Below are 5,514 nucleotides of genomic sequence, written 5' to 3'. Positions count from 1 at the left end.
TTCTGCTGTTGTTCCACGGGATACGGAAGTGGCTGGTGTGGCGTGGATGTTGCGATTTACGGGCTGCAACGGAGAATCCAAGGAAAATGGATATTGGAAGTGCGGAGGAAGTTAAGTGATCGACCTTTTGTATGTTGTGTTTACCTCTTATTGTGGATTGAGTTGAAGGAGCGATCCTACGTTTGGAAGGCCCCTGAGTGAAGGAGATCATTGAAATCGTGTTGGGAGAGGACAACACTGTGCACTGGTGGGTGAAGACTTGACGAACATTTCTTGTATATTGTGGAGAGTGAATGACGGATGTGGAGGGAGACTAACCGCCTTTAAGAAAGGATTCCGACTGCATATCTCTCCGTAGCAGTGGAAAATCCCCCCCCCCTCTTGTGTTGATCTGATAATCCTCAGTGCTTGTGTGTTTACTCAGTGTTGATAGTAGTGCCTTGCGTTGGAGATCGCTGGGAAAGACGGAGAGACTCCGGTGTACGATATATCTGCCTGCTGTGGTCTGCCCTCCTGCCTTTGTCCATCTGACCCGCCCTGTCAGGACTCTGAGCCCGAAACGGGAATACACCACCGATCTTCTTTCACGGAGTGTGTGGAGTGTGGTGAGTGCTGCTATATTGAAGTGTACACACGAGAAGAATTGTAGTGCCTTTGTGGTGTGTGGTGTTTGTCCGTGGTTGTGTCCCTGGTCGTAGGAAGAGGCCTGACGGAGAGGAGTAGTGTATTGGTGGCAACCACAGTCTTTACCTTAAGTAAGCTGGAGCTCGGACGTGTTGGAGGCGCCTCTGGAGGAGGTTGGATGTCGTTGCCCACGCAGCAATCCCTGTAAGCTTTTAAATCAAAGCCTTATCCTTTTTTATCCATGTGACGTTGTGTCCTTGGCCCTGTCGGCAACCACCGGCCTTGTGCGTGTCGTCTGTGCTGTTTATTTGACGAGGGAAGCGAAGGACAACAGCCGATCCTCCCCCGTGTGCCCCCTTGTCAAGCTGGGCGGGAAGCCCAGTATTGTTTGCAGTTTCAACTGTAAGGCCCACCAGCCGTCAGTCATCGACTAAACCCGTATCTGCTTGGAATACAGACCTCTGAATATCTTCAGTGGTGAGTAGCGCATTAACTGCCCAGCCCCGTGAATACTCACCTGTGTATTGAACCCTGTACTTACATTGAGAGCTAGAACCCCTGCACGCTAACAGCTCAGCCCTGTGAATACTTACCTGTGTATCGAACACTGTACTTACCTGAGAGCTAGAACCCCTGCACGCTAACAGCCCAGCCCTGTGAATACCCACCTGTGTATGGAACACTGTATTTACATTGAGAGCTAGAACCCCTGCACGCTAACAGCCCAGCCCTGTGAATACCCACCTGTGTATGGAACACTGTACTTACATTGAGAGCTAGAACCCCTGCACGCTAACAGCTCAGCCCTGTGAATACTTACCTGTGTATGGAACACTGTACTTACATTGAGAGCTAGAACCCCTGCACGCTAACAGCTCAGCCCTGTGAATACCCACCTGTGTGTCGAACACTGTATTTACCTGAGAGCTAGAACCCCTGCACGCTAACAGCCCAGCCCTGTGAATACTTACCTGTGTATTGAACGCTGTACATACCTGAGAGCTAGAACCTCTGCACATTAACAGCCTAGCCCTGTGAATACTTACCTGTGTATTGAACGCTGTACTTACCTGAGAGCTAGAACCTCTGCACATTAACAGCTTAGCCCTGTGAATATCCACCTGTGTATCGAACACTGTACTTCCCTGAGAGCTAGAACCTCTGCACGCCAACAGCCCAGCCCTGTGAATACTTACCTTTGTATTGAACGCTGTACTTACCTAAGAGCAAGAACCTCTTCACATTAACAAGCCCAGCCCTGTGAATACCCACCTGTGTATTGAACACTGTACTTACTTGAGAGCTAGAACCCCTGCACGCTAACAGCCCAGCCCTTTGAATACTTACCTGTGTATGGAACACTGTACTTACTTGAGAGCTAGAACCCCTGCACGCTAACAGCTTAGCCCTGTGAATACTCACCTGTGTATTGAACTCTGTATTTACCTGAGAGCTAGAACCCCTGCACGTCAACTGCCTAGCTCTTGCTTTAAACTTACCTGGAGTGGAGTTGGCGGGAAATTAAGGGCTGAAGTGGAGTGTTGTCGAGGAAGGGCTGAAGAGGAGTGTTCTTGAGACTGGAATCCGTATTTGTGGATAAAGAATAGTTCGAGTCATCATTAGTTTTAAAGTTTCCTTACCCCTTTCCCCAAACTTTTAAACAAATAAAATTGTTACATTTTAAACTTGGTTGTCCGTCCATTCATTGGGGTGTTGTGGGACCTCCTCGAGGTGGAAGTTAGAGGGAGGAGCGAGACCCGTTGAATTGGTGGTCCGCTCCGGCCTGTGACAGATTTTTGGCGTAGTCGGCAGGGTTCCACCTCGAGTTGAGCGACCGCGGCTCCCCAATGGCGGACGAGGCAGTGCCTGAGGCCCCACCCCGAGTCATGCCCATTTTCTTGGGAGCCCCCTGGGCACCGAAGTATGGAGGGCCGGGATCAGAGATACGGCTGTCGGAATGGAAAGCCCAGGTCGAATATCTGGCTGGGATTCAAGGATTGAGCGCCCCCCAGAAACTGCAGTTTGTGATAAATTCCCTAGAGGGGGAGGCCCAACGGGAAGTCCAGGCTGCCCCAGAGACAGTCCGAGCTACTGCACAAGATGTGTTGGACTTCCTCACAGGAATATATGGGGATGCAACCCCAGTAGCGGTCCTTCGGGCCCAGTTTTTCAATTGCAAGCAAGGGCAGCAACAATCCTTAAGGGCCTTCACACTAAGGTTGCGGGAGCAGTTCATCAGGCTGCGAGGTAAGCGGGACCATGGCTTGGGAGAGGGGGAGACTCTCTTACGAGACCAGTTCCTGTTGGGGCTGCGAGAGGGCCCAGTTCGTCAGAGTCTACGTGTTCAATTTCGTAGAGACCCAGCTATGACGTTTGAAGACCTGAGAGCCGAGGCTCTGGCCCTAGAAGCGGATCAGGTGGGAGTGGTGGATTCCCCAGTGTGTGCGGCAGTGAGTGGAGAAGTGGCAGCTGCCTCTGGAACAGGGGATTGGAAACAGGCCTTACGTTCTGAGCTCTTGAAGGATGTCCGAGAGCAGATGGCAGAGTTATCTAAAACCCTCCTAGAAGAGATGCGACGAGGCCCCCAACGCTTACCACCAATGTCACGGGAGCGGTCGCATTCCGAGGGAAGAGGAGGTCTGGAGAGACGTCCAGTACGGGAAGCCCGGGCCCGTTTTCAGTGGGACGAACAGGGACGCCCCATTTGTAATCGGTGTGGTGAGCCAGGGCATTATAGTCGCCAATGCGGCTCTCGACGGGGTTCCGAAGGGGATTTTTAGGTCGGCCGGCCACTGTGGGTCAAGTGGCTGGGACCTCTGTGAGTGACCCAAATTGGATGAGCGCCCCCAGGAATCAGCTGATCGGGCATAGCCCAGTGGTAGAGGTACGGATCCGTGGGGTGAAGATACGATGTCTGGTAGACACTGGGTCTCAAGTCACCTTAGTCTCAGAGAGCCTGTCCAAGGAGCTGTTTCAGGGTAGCCAGGTACAGGGAACAGAAGCACCCTGGCTGACCTTACGGGGGGCTAATGGACTGGAGATCCCCTATGTCGGATATCTAGTTACAGATTTGGAGATTAATGGAATCACTGTGCCCCAGAAGGGGGTCGTTATTGTCCGAGATCATTGCCTGGGAATCCAAAAAGCCCTGTTGGGGATGAACGTAATTGCAGACTGCTGGGAGGAGTTGTTTCAGGCTAGGCCTAAGAAGACCCTACCACCGGCAGAAAGACAAGAATGGGAAAGGATAGAGGCCGATTGTCGTCGGGTACGCTGGACCAGGAACGTCAGAACGATTGGGTGAGTAACCTTCCTGCACTGGTCCAGGCCTATAACAACAGCGTCCACAGCACTACGGGGTACGCTCCGACCTACCTGATGTTCGGGAGACATGTGCGGTTGCCGACAGACTTGGTATTGGGGGTGGCCACGTTGGAAGAGACCTTGAGTTTGACCGAGTGGGTAAGATGCCACCACCAGCGCCTTCACTCTGCCTATGAGCAAGTCTCGGGGAGGATAAATGCTGCCGCAATTAAGAACAAACAGATATATGATCGGACGGCCAGAGAAGCCCCGTTGTTACCAGGAGAGAGAGTGCTGGTACGGGACAACCGGCGACAGGGGAAAGGGAAGTTGAGTGATCGTTGGGAGTCTGTTCCATATGTGGTGCAGCACCAGCAGCGGCTGGGGCAGCCGGTCTATGTACTTCGACCTGAGGGGAAGGCTGGACCAGAACGGGTATTACATCGCAACTTGATTCGGCCATGCCCGAACTACCCTAGACCTCCCCTAGAGGCATTACCAGCTCCGACTGTGTGCGCTCCGCCGTTGCAAGCATGGGCCATAGTTCCGAGGCTCCCAGAGGCTGAACCAAGGGGACTGGACCCCGGATCACCACCTAGACGGTCCCAACGAGAGAACCAAGGACGGCCCCCCGAGAGGTATGGGGATTGGGTTGAACAACCACGTTCTAGGGACTAGAACGATTTGGCGGGGGAGGATGTCACTGGGTGACTAATCCGGGCGGAACTGTAGTGTGGGAAATATTTCCGCCCGGACCAATTTAAGTGAAACATAAGTTCTGTTCCGGTTGGCCCAAGGCGGGGAAATTATCCAAAATACATGTCAGGTGTGGGAAGAGGACGTGTTGGAAACCGATTGGAGGATCGGGAAGGATGCAGTGATATAAAAGGGGCTGGTTTATGAACAGGAGGAGGTTTTTGTTCTGCTGTTGTTCCACGGGATACGGAAGTGGCTGGTGTGGCGTGGATGTTGCGATTTACGGGCTGCAACGGAGAATCCAAGGAAAATGGATATTGGAAGTGCGGAGGAAGTTAAGTGATCGACCTTTTGTATGTTGTGTTTACCTCTTATTGTGGATTGAGTTGAAGGAGCGATCCTACGTTTGGAAGGCCCCTGAGTGAAGGAGATCATTGAAATCGTGTTGGGAGAGGACAACACTGTGCACTGGTGGGTGAAGACTTGACGAACATTTCTTGTATATTGTGGAGAGTGAATGACGGATGTGGAGGGAGACTAACCGCCTTTAAGAAAGGATTCCGACTGCATATCTCTCCGTAGCAGTGGAAAATCCCCCCCCCCTCTTGTGTTGATCTGATAATCCTCAGTGCTTGTGTGTTTACTCAGTGTTGATAGTAGTGCCTTGCGTTGGAGATCGCTGGGAAAGACGGAGAGACTCCGGTGTACGATATATCTGCCTGCTGTGGTCTGCCCTCCTGCCTTTGTCCATCTGACCCGCCCTGTCAGGACTCTGAGCCCGAAACGGGAATACACCACCGATCTTCTTTCACGGAGTGTGTGGAGTGTGGTGAGTGCTGCTATATTGAAGTGTACACACGAGAAGAATTGTAGTGCCTTTGTGGTGTGTGG

The 5,514-nt window shown here is 52.2% G+C and overlaps 1 long non-coding RNA gene across 2 annotated transcripts; it reads right to left on the bottom strand.

Annotated features, from left to right (window-relative positions):
- Window positions 1-1,172: 1,172 nt before the first annotated feature.
- LOC128025496 (uncharacterized) lies at window positions 1,173-2,150 on the bottom strand. Of its 2 annotated transcripts, XR_008186167.1 has the most exons (5): window positions 2,010-2,150; window positions 1,784-1,858; window positions 1,620-1,708; window positions 1,369-1,544; window positions 1,173-1,292 (listed from the first exon to the last, which is right to left on the bottom strand). It is a non-coding gene; the product is annotated as an uncharacterized LOC128025496 (long non-coding RNA). The 2 variants fall into 2 exon arrangements; XR_008186166.1 differs by having other exon boundaries at window positions 1,369-1,633.
- Between the last annotated feature and the right edge of the window lie 3,364 nt (window positions 2,151-5,514).

This window comes from Carassius gibelio, chromosome A12 (assembly GCF_023724105.1).
Source record: "Carassius gibelio isolate Cgi1373 ecotype wild population from Czech Republic chromosome A12, carGib1.2-hapl.c, whole genome shotgun sequence".
Lineage (NCBI taxonomy): Eukaryota > Metazoa > Chordata > Actinopteri > Cypriniformes > Cyprinidae > Carassius > Carassius gibelio.
This window is presented reverse-complemented; position numbering and strand designations above follow the sequence as displayed.